The following is a 16996-nucleotide window of genomic DNA, read 5'->3' as shown; positions in this document are numbered from 1 at the left end:
TAACCCACTCATTAATTAAGGCCTGGTATGCAATTCTACTCAGAAGGACAATGATATGCTTTATGAAGAAAGATGTCTTTCTTTCAAAGGAATAAAAATTTGTCCACCCTATAGATGAATAATTATAGTTAAAAATAATATGGGGCGCCTGGGTGGCTCAGTGGGTTAAGCCGCTGCCTTCGGCTCAGGTCATGATCTCGGGGTCCTGGGATCGAGCCCCGCATCCGGCTCTCTGCTCAACAGGGAGCCTGCTTCCCTCTCTCTCTCTCTCTCCCTCTGCCTGCCTCTCTGCCTGCTTGTGATCTCTCTCTGTCAAATAAATAAATAAAATGTTTAAAAAAAAATAGTGTAAATGCAGTTTATAAATCCATCTTAATTGAAAGTGTCCTCATTTTTGGCATTTATTAAATTCATGTTTTTTCAAACAGTTTCAAACAGTTTTTCAAACTGAAAAAACATGTTTTTTTCCCAAGTATACAGATATATATTAGCTATCTAACAAAATTGTTTTAAATACAATTTAACATATCATATCTACGCTTTTTAAAATATATGCACTCAGGCTTCCAATTCCCTGGGGAAATTGAGGCAATAGTTTTTTATGTTAGTGCTGTTATTGTTGCCTTATAACTAACTAAATGAAATCCTGAATTATTTACTTAATTCCTTACGTTTGAATTCGCGGGCTTGCCTAGGAGCGAGTCTTAGCTCCAATGACACTCCCTGTGAGAAACTTTCCTTTTACTCTCCAAACTAAAGTACTATCGCCTTTTGTAACACCAGTCGCTATTTAGAATGTCATTCTGTTTTATTTTCTTGATAGCAATTTTGTCATAGGAATGACAGCACTTGATTTAGGAAACCAACAAAAACAATGAAAGGCTGGAAGTCCTTTTAATATAAAGACTTTTTTTTTTAACCTTTCTGTAAAAAGAGAAACGATAATAGACAAAACAGAGGACAGATCAGTACATTGCATTTCAGATAACCTTCCCAAGCCCTTAAACTCTAGCACATTCTATGTTTACCTTCATTCAGGAGGAAATGAGGCAATTTAACTGGAGAAAAAGAAATAGGCTTCAGGCTTGCTTGAAGTCCTTTCCTGTAATCCACCTCACCTATGATTCAGTATTTTTGCAGTACCATTTTGCTAGTTCTATCATAACTTATCTTTCTAGAATATTTCTTATAGTTTGTATACCTATCGCTTTTACTATGATAAACTCATGCACTGCATACCCAGGAAGGGAAGGGTATTATATTTAATTAAATAAATAAAAATATTCTACATTTCTTTGTGAATTTAAGGTTGTTCTCCTTTTTCCTGTGGGAAAATAGGCAACAATTGAGTGACATCAGTAGGTGTGTATTTGTTATAGCATTCCCTCTGCTACTTATCCACTTGAGGATCATTATGGCCCCATGGCCATTCACAAACTCATCTATATACAGTGTTGTTTTCTGCCCTAATTTTTAGTAGTATATATATAATATATAATATATATATTATATTTATATATGTGTTATATATAATGTGTATAAAATATTAATATTACATATGTTTGACATGTATATTTTTTTGTTTGTTTGAAATATTTTTGTTTGGTCATATGAATAAAAATTGGAGGTCCGTTGAAGTTTATGTTGAGGCTAATTTTTAAATATTGTAGTATTCCAACTTCAGTGGTTTTTCTTTTTTCCACCAATAGACTATTTAGGGTATGAAATAAATAATACATAGAATTAACAGTGGAAATAAATGTAGTGGACTAACACTCAAAATACCACATTGGTGAATAGCTTTTGTCTGATTATCAAAGTTAATGAACGTAACATTAGTTTTCCCAGGTGAAATTCACAGTTAACTGTACGTGGTAACAAAATACATACTTCTGAGCTCTCAAAAGATGGCAGAAGTTCTTGGGAATAGACCCCAGGAGGATAATATAAAAATGATAAGTCTAGTAGACAAATGATATGTCTAAAAGGATGCTCAACAGTCATCAGAAAACTACAAATTAAAACTACTTTATATATAATGACACACAGCAAATTAGCTAAAAAGTCTGATACTGCCAAGTGTTCGCAGAGATGTGGAGCAACTGAAATTCTTATATATTCCTGGTGGAAAATTTCTATGTCTACTCAAGCTGTGTTTCTGTCATACAGCATAGCCTTGCCATAAAGAGAGTAGAAAAGACAAGACTAGAGTTCCACACTGAGCAATTGTCAGTTGCCAGCATCACTGTTAAGAGACCAAAAATCGGGCACCTGGGTGGCTCAGTGGGTTAAGCCTCTGCCTTCGGCTCAGGGCATGATATCAGGGTCCTGGGATCGAGCCCCACATTGGGCTCTCTGCTCAGAGGGAAGTCTGCTTCCCCCTCTCTGCCTGCCTCTCTGCCTACTTGTGATCTCTCTCTCTGTCAAATAAATAAAATCTTAAAAAAAAAAAGAGAGAGAGAGAGAGACCAAAAATCCACAAAAGTTTAAGCAATCAGGATGGTGATACTTGGACATAAATTCCATTCTCAAGAAATTAGGCCTGAGCAAGAAGTCTAAGGAAAGAGATAAGGGTAAGAGCAGAACGTAGCATGATCCATTCAGGTCTGCTAGACATTTTGTGTAAATTGTGCTTTCTACATCTTTAGAGGGCATCATTTCCACGTTGGCTATGTTAATGGAGTACTCTAGAGCTGTGCAGTGTACTATCTGACCATATAAATGGTCCTCTTATGCAGAGGCAGATACCTAATCACAGATAAGCAAATTTATATCTTGGATCTAAAGAATCATGTATTAATAATTTATATTTTTGTATCTAAAAATAAGAGTTGGAAAACAATTGAGAGCAAGCTCTATCAAATAGAACTTTGTAAACTTTTTTTTTGTAGACAATAACAATAACTAAGAGCGATTTAACCCATAACCAAGGTATATGGTCCAATGTTGAATAACTGATCTATTATTTTTGTACAAACTTCTGGATTTATTATAAAATAATCATTTAAATAGCAGCAATGTCATAAAAGATATGTGATATTATATATTCAAGAATCTATAAAATAAAAGAACAAAATTAAAAAGAGAGTGTGCAAACGAAAGAACTTTTACATCTCTAACTTCATGTAATGGAAAATAAAGCATGAAGTCTTTTCTGCCAGTCTCTGTTAAATCAGATTGAGAGCAATAATATCCAAAATATTACCAGGTAACTTTTCCTCCTGTTGTGTGGTACATACAAAATAGGTTATACAATAAAAAAAACACATTTTTCCTTTCAGTATTAGTGAAGCAGTCTCTGGAAACTTATTTTCCCGTTGAAGTATTTTCTAAATAAATAGAGGATTTTTCAAAATAAAGTTATTTTAACACCGTGTTATATTAGAAAACCTAAAATATACATGGAAATTAGCTCATAGAGTGTTCTGTTCATTCTGAAACTTAAATCACTGCCTAGTAAAAATATAGATACTTCAAAAGGCACATTTGCTCGGAAATGTTACTGCCACATGTAAACTAGCCCACTGTAGCAGTAGTGTGCTAAATGGCACCGATTAATGTCTCATTATGTAGAAGCTTATTTTAGAAGAGCTTCTACTCTCTTTCAGAACCCATGGAAAGGACACAGAAAACTTCATTTTCAGTACTAACCACTAGGTAAATTTGCCAAACTTAAGATAAGTGCTCATTATCAGTGTAATCAATTTTTTAAAGAAAGGAGCTAATTGTCGGCTTTGTGGCCAAATCTTAACAAAGTATTGAATATTTTTAGAAACTTAGAAGTGATATATAAGCTCTCAATAGAAATCTGTTCCTTACTTCTACTGTTAATTATTCCATAATAAAAAAGTAATATAGAATACATTTGGGAAACTCTATAAATCAAATATTAAATGAAATGACAGAGTTTATATTCACTTTTCAAAAGAAAAGGCACAGATGATGACCTATTATAAAAGACATTAGAGGACTTTCCCATAGTATTACAAAGGTAGAATCGGAACATGGAGTTATCTTCCATTATCTCCACCAGGTAATATTTCTTAGATACATAAATCCTATACAGTGGAAGAAGTAAGAATTTACCATAGATAATTTCAAAATTGATTTACTTTGTTCGATATGCATTTGAAGAAAAGTTATTAAGTACCTTCTGTTTTAATCAAGATGCATTTTGTTGCAAAGAATAGAATACTATTGCAAAGTAATTCATGAAAAAAAATCATTTATCTCATCTGGATTCTAAAAGGCAAATAAATAATGTCATCAAATATCTTTCTCTCTCATTTGCTTAGTTTTGCCTGTCTTTCTTTTCTTTATCTCTTCGTTGCATTCTTTTCTTCTTCAAATAGGCGGCATTTATTTTCTGGGGAGGGTAGACTTCCAGCAGCCCACCTTAACACCCTTATGAGATAAAAACCCAAAAGGAAAAGAAACTAACTTTTCTAACTACTAACTACTAACCTCCTCACATTTCAGAAAAATCTAGACAGTGGGAAACTTCTACCTTTTCACCAAAGGCTACACCCCAAGTCTAGGTTCAGTGAATGATAATCCCACCAATACCACAGATGGTGGGAAAATTCTCTAAAGGAAACATGGTGGGTTACTTTAGAAGAAAATGTATGGGAAACCATGATAAGCAGACAAAATAAACAAACAAATAAAAAGTACAATTTCTACATCTTCTACAACTAAGGTATTTAAAACTTCTATAGCCTTCTATGAGATATATAAAGTTAATATATTTTTCATACAGTATAGCACTTACAATTTTATTTTGTTGCCATAAAATAATAATATACAATCATAATCATCAAGTCAAGCATTTTTAAAACACACAAACTCAGGAAATGACAATATTTTTTAAATTGTCAGTTCTGGGGGGGAGGGGGTTGGGAGAGGGGGGTGGGGTTATGGAAATTGGGGAGGGTATGTGCTATGGTGAGTGCTGTGAAGTGTGTAAACCTGGCGATTCGCAGACCTGTACCCCTGGGGATAAAAATATATGTTTATAAAGCTGTAAAAAAAAAAAAAAGAAAAAGAAAAAAGAAAGGATGAATACCCAAGTTTTGTAGCAACATGGACGGGACTGGAAGAGAAAATGCTGAGTGAAATAAGTCAAGCAGAGAGAGTCAATTATCATATGGTTTCACTTATTTGTGGAGCATAACAAATAGCATGGAGGACAAGGGGAGATGGAGAGGAGAAGGGAGTTGAGGGAAATTGGAAGGGGAGGTGAACCATGAGAGACTATGGACTCTGAAAAACGATCTGAGAATTTTGAAGGGGTGGGGGGTGGGAGGTTGGGGGCACCAGGTGGTGGGTATTGTAGAGGGCACGGATTGCATGGAGCACTGGGTGTGGTGCAAAAATAATGAATACTGTTATGCTGAAAAAATAAAAAATCAATAAAATAAATAAATAAATAAATAAATAAATATAAAACATCAAAAAAATAAAAAAAATAAAAAAATAAATTGTCAGTTCTGTTTATGATTTCCAAATTATTATTATTTTTAAGATTTTATGTATTTATTTGAGAAAGAGCACAAGATTGGTGGGGTGGGAGGAGCAGAGCAAGAAGAAGTAGGCTCCCTGTTGAGCAGAGAGCCCAATGCCAATAAATCACAGGACCCTGAGATCATGACCTGAGCCAAAGGTAGACACTTAACTGACTGAGCCACTCATGGCTTCAAAATTATTATTTTTCTTGATATAATATTAATTTTAAGAGCTATATGAAGAAATAAAACATTTTCTTTCACATTATAATTCAAAAGTTATTATTGTATAAATCATGATATCTAGCATATGCAAGGCCACTTCTGGACTATTATTATGCACGATTTAGAGGGCCAAGATTCAGGAGATGTGGATAAGTTAATTTTATTCAGAGGAAGCTGGCCTGATTTTTAAATGTTTAAAACTCATATTCTGTAATTAATTTGAAGAACAAAGAAAACAAGTCCTAACTGTCAGAAACTTTAAATATAAAGGATTAAAAAGTATCAACAAATAGTTGAAGAATCTTTTGTTAGAAGAAGATATCCATGGAAGTTCCAAAGGCCATTAGGAGTAATGAGTGGAAGTCATAAATAGGTAGAATTTGACTCCAAATATAAATTTTAATAGCATAACTAATAAAGAAAAATTGAATGGGTTTCTCCTAAACTATCTTTCACTCAAAACACTTAGACAGACCCAGAATAAGTGTTCTAATAGCAATAGAGAAGACTTTGAGTTGTTACAAGTTAGGAAAATGAATGCCTGTATGCTTAATAATTAAAAAAAAAAAGATTTATTATTTCTATTTTTGTTTTAGGTAGTTATTGAAACTAAAATAAAATAAATGTTCATCTTGATCAACAATGGAATAAATTATGATATTTTAGAAAGAATGTCAGTTAAGTATTGAATGTGTTAACCTTTTGACTTCATTCATAGATATTTTTAAGAGTCAATTTTGTTTAAGAGAATAATGCCTGAAATATAATCAACTTAATATATTATTACTGACAGGAAGTGATATTCATTGTAACTTAAAGAAAGTGTTCAACTAATTAATGATGATTTCCCAGTAATGTGTAACGAATTATTAAACTATATTAATATTAAGGAGCATGTAATACTAATAATATGGTAGAATTTTATCATAGTATTATATGAAGAAACCAAAAGGACCTAAAGGTAATTTCTAGGTACAACTTATCTTATTGATGAAAAGACTAAGTCAGGAATAAGTTATTAATTCCAGGACACAATTAATAATTTATTCCAAATCAATGATATATTCAAATTTCTTCACATTATTAATGATCTCACATACTGATACTCTACTGATCCACTTACTTGGAGGTTTTTTTTTGTTTTGTTTTGTTTTTTGTTTTAGGACCACAGTTTCCAACACTATCAAATTAGCATTCCTCCAGGAAAGTGTGATCAAAATGCAGGAGGTTTAGAGGAAACAACATGTGAGAGGCAATTTTGGAAACTAGGGATCCTTTTACTGAAATCAGCAACAATATCTCAGGTAATGAAATGTTGAGAGCTCAGGGTAATTCTTTTCTTCTTTAAATCCAACAAAGTCAAAACCTATCAAAATCAGCTTTCCACAACCTTCACTATTTTAGCACTTGTCCTAACCAACATTCTCCTACATTAATGTTGTGGTGTCTCAACTAGCTAGCCTTCCTCCTGGTAATCTTCTGGAGACCTAATACCATGCCTTATATATAGTACAATCTGCTTTAAAATTTTGTGATTCTATATGCTAATGGTTCTCAAAGAATGGTCCAGGAATTCCCAAGGTCTCTGAGACACTTTTAATGGGGTCCACAATGTCAAAGCTTTTTTTCTTAAAAATAGAATTTGAAGAAGTTTATTGACACTAATTCAGATTCTGCATTACCACTAACCTTTAGAAACAACTATTTGTCAAGTTTTAGTATGATGTCAAAGAAAAATACCCATAATTATCCCAAACAATTACTGAAATTCCCCTTCATTTTCAACTACATATCCATGTGCCTTATACAGACATTTACTTCATATTGGTTAGGCATAAAAATATACAGTAAGAGATTGAATGTGGAAGGAGTGGCTGAAAATCCAACTTTCTTCTAATAGGCAGATACTAAAGAGATTTACAAAGTTGTGAAACAAGTTTCCTTAAATAAATTCTTAAAATAAAATATTTCATATAAATTGAGACGACATTAATACTTACCTAGCATATAAAACCTCTGAATAACTAAGAAAATGTAAGTTTCTGGCATTACCTGCCTTACTATAGCTATTTACCTTGATAAACTCTGCCTGTGAAGAATGTAGGTATTTATTTATACATTCATTCACTTCATTGATTTTGACAAATATTTATTGAGTCCTTACCTTGCCCCATGCACTCCACTAAGTCACAGGAATTCACATGGAAGTGCAATGTCTCTGTCTTGTGGTCCACCACTGGAATCTAGTCATATTCCAGAAATTACAATCAACACTTCGCATTCAAGAAGATGGCAATCAAAGTCATTATGGAAACCTGAGATGGGATGTTGGAGAGACTTCCTGGAAGTTAGGAAACATTTTGTAATATTTTACATGAAACTAGTAACAGAGAGTTAGAAAAGGTAGTGTAGGCAAGGGGAACAGCGTATCATCTAATTGGCACATTATTGAAAATACTGTGCCAATATTTTTAACAATAAACTGAAAAGGTCAGCAGTAAAGGAAAGAGAAGTAGATATGAAATTACAGACAGAGAAAAGGATAAGGAAGCTATGTGAGTGATCTAAGGGAACTCTCTGAACTAAGGCAAGGACACTTTGGATACAAAATGGCTTCCAGATTTCAGACTTTGACATTTTGGGATAGCTAATACCATGGCCTGGAGGTGCTAAGGAAAAACTGGGAGGGAGATCTTAAGATATCCCTGTGGGGATGTCTAAAGGATAGGCAGATATGGAGAAACAATGAAATTCAATCCATAGTGAATAGTTATATCAATGATCACTTAAGACATGAGTCTTAAACCCAACAAGAGTAAAGAGAAACTGATATCAGAGGAAAAGTTCAAGAAAAGAAGTATATAAATAAAGGGAAAAGGGTGTATATATGAAACTGATTCAATACAGAGGTAAACATAAAGAAGTAATGGAATACAATACCATGAAAACCAAGAGAGCAATGTGTTGTGAGGAGTGGAAAATTAATGGTGTCAAGGCATACATGATTGAAAAGCATAACATTTAAATACACTCTGATATAGTGATGCAAGATGAAGGAACAGAATATAGCAATTCGTCTGCTATCATGAGTAGTGGTCATGATTTTCCTAAGAGAATGTGTAGACTTTTGAACAATGTACTTCAAGAGAAAGCTCTTAGAGGAAAGTTCGAAAGATAGTTAAAAATACTATAAGATTTGACACAGCAATGAGAGATTCAAGAAAGTAGAAGTCTTCAGTCTATAGAAAATACGATTTAATGTAGTTCTTCTAGTAGTCCTTACATGAAGGTCTCTTACATGGACTCTTCTCTGGAACATACCTATGGAAATTAAGAAGTTAATACCAGAAAGATATTTCACTAGGAAATGCTGAATTCTAATTTGGAAAAATAGAACAGGTTTGTGACTAACGAAGTAAATTATGTGTTTGAATTTGTTTGGAATAGAAAAAGGTAGGAAGTTATAAAGATACATAGTATGGTACCTAAGGGAATGCCAATGTTTAATTGAGGAAAATAGCATCTTACTTAAGTGGTTTTATTATCAGAAAAATAAATATACATGACTTTTTTTTTTTTTTACAGACTAACCAAACGTAACAGTTTATGGAGATGAAACAGATTTTGCTTCCAGTTATGAGAGATTATATACTATGTCATTTTTTTTGTATTTTCTCAAAATATCAATTGTTGATGCAGTTTCATGTTTCTAGAACAAGTATGGTAAACACAGTAGAATTTTGCTTTCAGCTTCAATTGTTTGTGAACCTGGAAAGCATTGTTAAGTATTAGAATCATTATTTAATCTTTATTAGGTACTGTAGCTTGCATTTTCTGAAAGAATATGAAGATAGAAATTATAGGTCACTAACAAAAGGAAGTATAAACCTGCTAAATTAATTTTCTTTTTTAATCCAAGAAAATAATGTAGATCTAAATCATCCTGATAATTCCAAGTTTGAATGTACAATTTTTTTGTGATCGCTTTAATATGAAAATGATAAGAAATATTCTGCTTAGCTGTATATAAAAACTATTTGGGACTTAAGTGGTAGAATAGTATATTTTGGGAAGATATGATTAACCTTTCATGACTAATGGTTTGTGATTTATCATTTTACCTCCCTTCCATAAAAATGGACTGTAAAAGAGTGACAGACACTTAAAGGAATCAAGGGTCTTTTTCCTGGCCAAATTTATGATGGAATTTACTATGTTTCCAAGAAAGAAAAGGATATCTTCAAGGATGGTCATCTTGGGCATAAATTTAGACATTATTGATTATATTGTCCCCTAGTTGAAGTAACTAATCCTTCAGCTGATGGCAAATGGAAGTAAAATGGTCTGATTATTTCACTTTGAATTTTAAAAAGCACACAGTCAAGTTTAAACTTAGCCAGCTAAAAATAAAATAATGGAAAAAGGTGTTGCCAGCTAACTGAACAAAAATAGAAATGTTTTCATTACTTTAAAAATAATGAAAATATATTTTAGTAAAGAAGAAATCAACACTCCATTTCCCAGCATTATTTTGGAAACAGATCATAGGATGATAATGTAAGAAGACCAGATGGGAAACACAAGAAACAAAAATTAGACTTTCAAAATAATTCAGTATAAGGTACATGGGAACCTGGAAAATAACTCCGTGCTTTAGAAAAAATTTATTATTAATTACACTAAAATTTACCAAAGACACTTTATGTTAGGAGTCACATGGAAAAAATTAAATAAAGCATGTGTGTTTGTGTGTGTGTGTGTGTGTGTGTGTGTATGGATATATACATGTGTGGATATACTCTGTGTGTGGACATATACATGTCTGTGTGTGTTCATATATACACACACACTTCAAACACTTTTATTCTTAATTAAGTGAAACAAAATGAAAATGATTCACTGATTTTGTAGAATTTATTAAAAATCACAAAACCTTTCCGGATGTTGTAACACATAGTATGGTGCTGAATTTAATCAATTATAACATATTATAAACTTTTCCACAAAAGCTCTTAATTATGACTATAAGGAAAATTATGGCTAATATTCTCCTCATTGGAACTTGTGCTTTATATTTTAAAGAATTCAAAAGGACAATAACAAAGAAAGAAATATGTACTATTTGATGTAAGGTGTTAACACTAGTAGCAATTTAGAATAATGCTTTTGAAAATAACAGGGTCAATCACTACTTTTCAGTTCATATGATAAAAAATTGCACACCAGTTAAATTAGGGTTAATACATTCACATATTCACTGTAACATTTGGTTAAATAGACCATTTACCCAAATTTCAGTGCCCACTTTTAAAAATCAGAGTCTGTAATTTCTTAATCAAATACTATTGAACAAAGTTATTTGTGAATTTTTCACAGCTGTGAAATATCAAATATGATCATAACTCCACAGTTAAAAATAAATAGAAAATTTATGAAATTATTTTGATACTTGAGACTAACTTGCCAATATGTATATTTTTTTCATATGACTTCTTTTGCCAAAACAAAACAAACCAAAACAACATATGTAGAGAGGAATTATGGAATTGATGTAATTGACAATTAGAATTAGGCCTTTATGGTTTCAAATGACATGATTAACTCTAGACAAATCAATGCTGAAAATGAAGATTACCAGTCATGAGATGATTTTGACTTATTAACGTATGTTCCTGTGAATACAGTTAAAGTTATTTATAAACAAGGAAATCACAGAGCTCTTTCATATATTTATATAACGTGTTGTCCTTAATTCACTCATTAAAAAAAAAAGAAGAAAGAAACTTATTATCAGCCTAAGATTGTGCAAGATATTTAGAATAAAGAAATGCATAAAAAGTTCCTCTTCGACTTAAGTAACTGAGGATCCTATATCTCTGAATCCGTCATCCACCACACCCCATCGTCCTCACTCCTAGCAAGTCATGATAGCCTACCTTTATTCTTCAGAAGCACAAAAGACTTTCCCACCTCAGGTGCCTGTGCTGGAGGCTGTCTCTGCCTGGGATGCTTGACATGACCAACCAGCTATTTCTCAACCTAAGGTCTTTGGCATTCACGAAATAGTTGCTAAATCTGTGTGCTTATCTCCTTCTTTTTGGTTAAAATTTTGCATGGAGGCAAAGATGATGTTCATTCAAAGCCAGATATAGCAAAGATAGTCCTGTTTCTTAAACTCCTTTGCTATTAGTACATACACATATTTCCCAGTTGTGGCAATCCAATGTAAGTAAAAATCTGTTGGACCCTTCTCTGGGAAATCTGTCCTTTCCCTAAAGACACGCAAGAAATGTAACTATTCTCTAGTTCTTTCTGCTTTGAACAGAAGCGGGATGGATGGAAATGCAGTGGCTATTGGGTAACCATGAGGAAACAAGCACCAGGGAGAAAGCCGGCAAACTAAGAATAAGTAAGTCACTGGTTTCACCATCCTCTAGCTAAAACACCATACCAACCACCTACCTCTGGAATTCTCAAATGAGGAAAAACACTCTTTTTTATGCTACTGTAGTTAAATGCCATTACTGATTGGTACAAAGCCCCAGTTCAACTTCTCTGCTCAAGCATAGAGGATGTTCTCTAAAATTCCTTCCCCAACTAGTTATGTTCAAGTGCCTGAAACTTTCTATTTATTTCCAAACATGTATAATAATATGTGATTTTCTCATGTATTTATTTGTTCACCTGTTTATGGTCTCTCTCTAGCTCTGGATGGACTTCAATCTCCCTGAGAGCAGGGACTTTGTCTTTCTGTGTATCCTTTTATTCTCAGTACTTAAACTTATCAGAGCGACAGCACGGAGCAAGTGAAAACTGCCTGAACCTAAGAGATAGAGGAGAAATTTTCCACGTACCTAGAGAGGAAAAATATTCTAGGCAAGAAACATTGATATGAGAAAAGACAAGGAAACATGAAAAGAGGACAATCTGTTCTTCCCAAGTGGAAAGTGTGTGACCCAAAGTAGTAAAGGTGAGATTGAAATGGTGTTGTCACATCGGTGGGAGTTTATACTTCACCTGCTATAACATGGGGAATCTCTGATTGAATTTAGTAAAGCAAGTAATGTGAGAGAAAGAAAAGTTTGATGCCTTGTGTATTAGAAGAAAAACAAAGATTAAGGTTGGTTCTACTAAAAAAAAAGAAAAAAAAACTGCAGTGAGTTGTACAAAAAAGCTTCAGTCAAGTTAAATATATCGGGATGGAAGAGGAGATTTTGGAGCTAGAACCTATGCTGTAATGATAAATTTTAAGAAAAAGTTAAGTTCATGTCAGTATTTCAGAAGAAAGAACATGCTTGCTATAACAATTGAATTGGTTTTATTCCTCTTGATTATAAAGTGCCTACAGAACAATAGCTAAGAGTAGCTAATCCTGGATTGGAGCGAAGATAAATTGTCAGGCCTGAAGATGCATACAGGTAGTACCTAAAAACACAGAAGGAGATGGAAAGTCCGGGAAAGATCTTTGGGGAAACCCAATATTAAATGGGAAAGGAGGGGGAAAATAAGATGGAGAAATTATAGCTAAAAAACAAACAAATGAAAAAGCCTAAGAAAGTCAGAAAAGAATAATTCTTCAGAACACAATTAAAAGGACAGATAAGCATCTGGTGAGAAAATATTTTAAATGCCACCAATATATCAAGTTAGGAAACAAATTCAAAATGCTTGCTGAATTTAGTAACTAAGACAATCTCTACTTTTGGAGCAATAGAAAAGCTTCTGTTTCACATAAATCTTTTTCTACTGACAGGAGTATACACGTACAACTTCTTGCTCTTGTCAAAAGAACAGTAGCATAAGAGGAAGAATCTACATTAGTTGGACATCTGTCCACTCTGGCAAATGTGATAGAAGAGTCAAATACAATTTAATTTGGGAAATCATAAAATGTACTGTTTCTGGCACACATATGTTATGCAGCATGTTGTACCTATAGCACACAAATCAACCATACAGCCGTGACTACCTAGTGAACAATAAATAGAATCCAACTTGTTGGTGGCTATCATTCCATCAAGAACAAACTATCCATTCTTAATTTACCATTTTCAGTTATTGGTAATCTGAAATGACAAGTGGTAGTAAATGTTACTGAGTTGGGAACAGTGGCATGCATAATTCTTTCCATATGAGAGAAAATACTCCTCTATTAATGACAGCTATTTCTAACTTAGAGTTACATGATAACAGCTACATTTGTACCTCCATGTTACACGGCAATTCATGCCCAAATGATGATTAGCTCTGTCATTTTTTTCCCCTTAAATTGTCTTGGATATTACCTGTTTTTGTGTCAGATGCAGTTTATTTCCACAACAGAATTCTCCAACATCTCTGAGAAGGTTTTGAATGTCTATGGAATAATTGTGTTCTTTAGTGTCTTTAAATTTTTGCTGAAATTAAACTGCAAACAGAAAACTGCACATATAATAATAGAGTTGCTCCCCAATTAAGCACACCTGAATAATCAGCACCTGAATCAAGCCATAAAATTAAACCAACATCCTGAAATCCTTCCTTAGGCTTGTTCGATATTACTAAACAAATGATAACCATTGCCCTGAATTCTAACACCGTATATAATTTTGCCTCTTCTTGTATGCTAGACAAACAGAATTTTACAATGTGTACTCTTTTGTGTCATATTTGATTAGCTCAACATTCTGTTTGTGAGAGTCACTCATATCATTATGTGCAATTATAGATGAATTATTCTCATTGCTATGTTTCATTATATACTTATAATTAAAATATATTTAGCCACCTATTTTTGATGACCATTTGAATAGTTTTATTCTGTTTGATTTCTCAGAGTAACTTGTTTGTTTTACTAGGCTTTATTTTTTGTTTGTGTATTTGTATATCTGAGTGTATGTTTACTACAGATAGAATTTCTAAAAATATTCTCAAACATGCCTTTTGGTGTACTCATGTAAACCTTTCTTTGGAGTGGTTGGCTCTTAAAATGTTTATGCTCTATAGTAAATATTACCCATATTTCCATACTGTGTGAGAGTCCCTACTGCTCCACATCCTGCCGCCAAATTTGTCATGTCAGTTTTTCCTTTTAGCCAGTACAGTGAATATATAATGTATCTGACTGTGATCTTGATTGGCATTTATCTGATGACCAATGCAGTTAGCCACTTATGTTACTGATTTTGTTTATTCGAATTTTTTATTTTGTTAAGTATCTGTTGAAATCTTTTGCCCATATTTCTATTGGGTGTATGTATTTTCACTCTTTGTAAGAGTTCTTTATTTTAGATAAAAACCTTTATTTGAAAATACGTACTGTAAAATCTTCTCCCTTCTATGGGTTGCTTTTTCACCGAGTGTCTGGTGTCCCGTGAAGGTTGAAGTTCTTATTTTTGATGAATCCAAATTATTTTCACTTATCTTTAGGTCTGTTTAAGAATCTTATCTACTTCAAAATCACAAAGATATTGCAAGATATTTTCTTCTAAAATACGCAATCAATCGACAATCAATTTTTTTTGATGTAAGGTAAGAGTATGTATGTATGTGCTTTTGTGTGTATATATATGTAAGTATACATATATGCATGTGTTTATATATATTACTTGTACAACATTAATAGATAGACTTCTAAAACTGTGTTTTATAGAGCTAATTTTCTTTTTTTTTTTTTTAAAGATTTTATTTATTTATTTGACAGAGAGAGATCACAAGTAGATGGAGAGGCAGGCAGAGAGAGAGAGAGAGGGAAGCAGGCTCCCTGCTAAGCAGAGAGCCCGATGCGGGCCTCGATCCCAGGACCCTGAGATCATGACCTGAGCCGAAGGCAGCGGCTTAACCCACTGAGCCACCCAGGCACCCTAGAGCTAATTTTCTTAATTATTAACCTTAAACCTTGGAAACTTTCTTACAATTTTAACAAGGAAAAAAAATGTTGCAGTAAGAGCATACCTTTCCATCCTGAAACCTAGGACAGAGTTAATTACACAGAGGATCACAAACTACATCTTCATCTTCATTATAAATAAAGGGATACCCACACAGAGAATACAGAGCCCTGGATAAAAGGAAATAGAGACAGGAAGATTGGAAGGCAGAGTAGCGAGCTGTTGTAATAGAGAGATATGGCTAGTGAGGCTTTTCACGAGAAATCAGGGAAACTATACAATGTAAACTTTTTAATATGTTTCTCCTATAAAAATCTTTAGGAATTTTCCAAAAATGTCCACTAAATAAAGAATATTAATTTGAAAGGATAACAAGTTATTAATCTGCACATGGCAGCTTTATTTCTTTCATAAATTTTTATACATATTCAAATTGACCTTGTATTATATAACCCATCATATTTATTTGCCAAGAACATGTAGTCTGATATAATGACTGAAAATTTTTAAAAAATGCAGCTATGAAATGACAAATATAAGATCAGCAGCAGATTTGCACAACAGATTTCAGCAGTCTCCCTTGTTGAACACATAATTTCTACTATAATTCATTAGATGGCTCAGGATATTTGTAAACCAAGTAATGAAATATCAAAGTTGTACTATTTAAAGTGTGTGAGTAAAATGACATTGGTAGTTTAAGTTATCTGTCATATACAAATACATAAAAGAGAAGTAGATTCTCTATAAATAAATAAATAAAATCTGCCTCTGAACAACCATAGTTAACTATTAAAGGAATCAATGAATTTATCATTATCAGAGGTTTCTTTTGGCATTTTAAGTATGTAGATCAATTACCACTGATGTTTAACTTGCTTTGATGGGAAAATAAACTCAGCATTTGTTGCCCATATAATTTAATAAAAGCTTCAGTAGAATCCTCATATTTTGCTTCATTTCAGTCTTGATTTCAAACTTGAAAGATGGTTTATGTACTATGGAGCTCACAGCAAAACTCAAACCAGAGAATATGCTCAAGAAACATATTCCACAGCGATTAGGAAAACAGGTAATGAGCATACTATCCTTAACTATACAGAGGACAGATTTTTCTGAGTCTCTGTATGTTTACATGTATAATATAAACCAGAGGGTACGTTAGTTTGTTTATATAGTTTAGAGAACTATATTGCTTACTAAAAACTATACTGCTTACTCCAAAGTAGTGGTAGTTTCTTGAGAATGGCAGTTTCCTGACTATGGCAGTGACAGTATTGAGACACCCTCTGATCACGGACAAGGCGGTAGTTCTCTTAGGAACTTGGTTTTGCCCCATAAATATTAACAAGGGTTCCTGAATTCTCAACCAAAGATCCCTTTCCTTAACCTCCCCTA

The sequence above is a fragment of the Lutra lutra genome, chromosome 2 (genome assembly GCF_902655055.1).
Source record: "Lutra lutra chromosome 2, mLutLut1.2, whole genome shotgun sequence".
Lineage (NCBI taxonomy): Eukaryota > Metazoa > Chordata > Mammalia > Carnivora > Mustelidae > Lutra > Lutra lutra.
Note: the sequence above shows the minus strand (reverse complement) of the source record.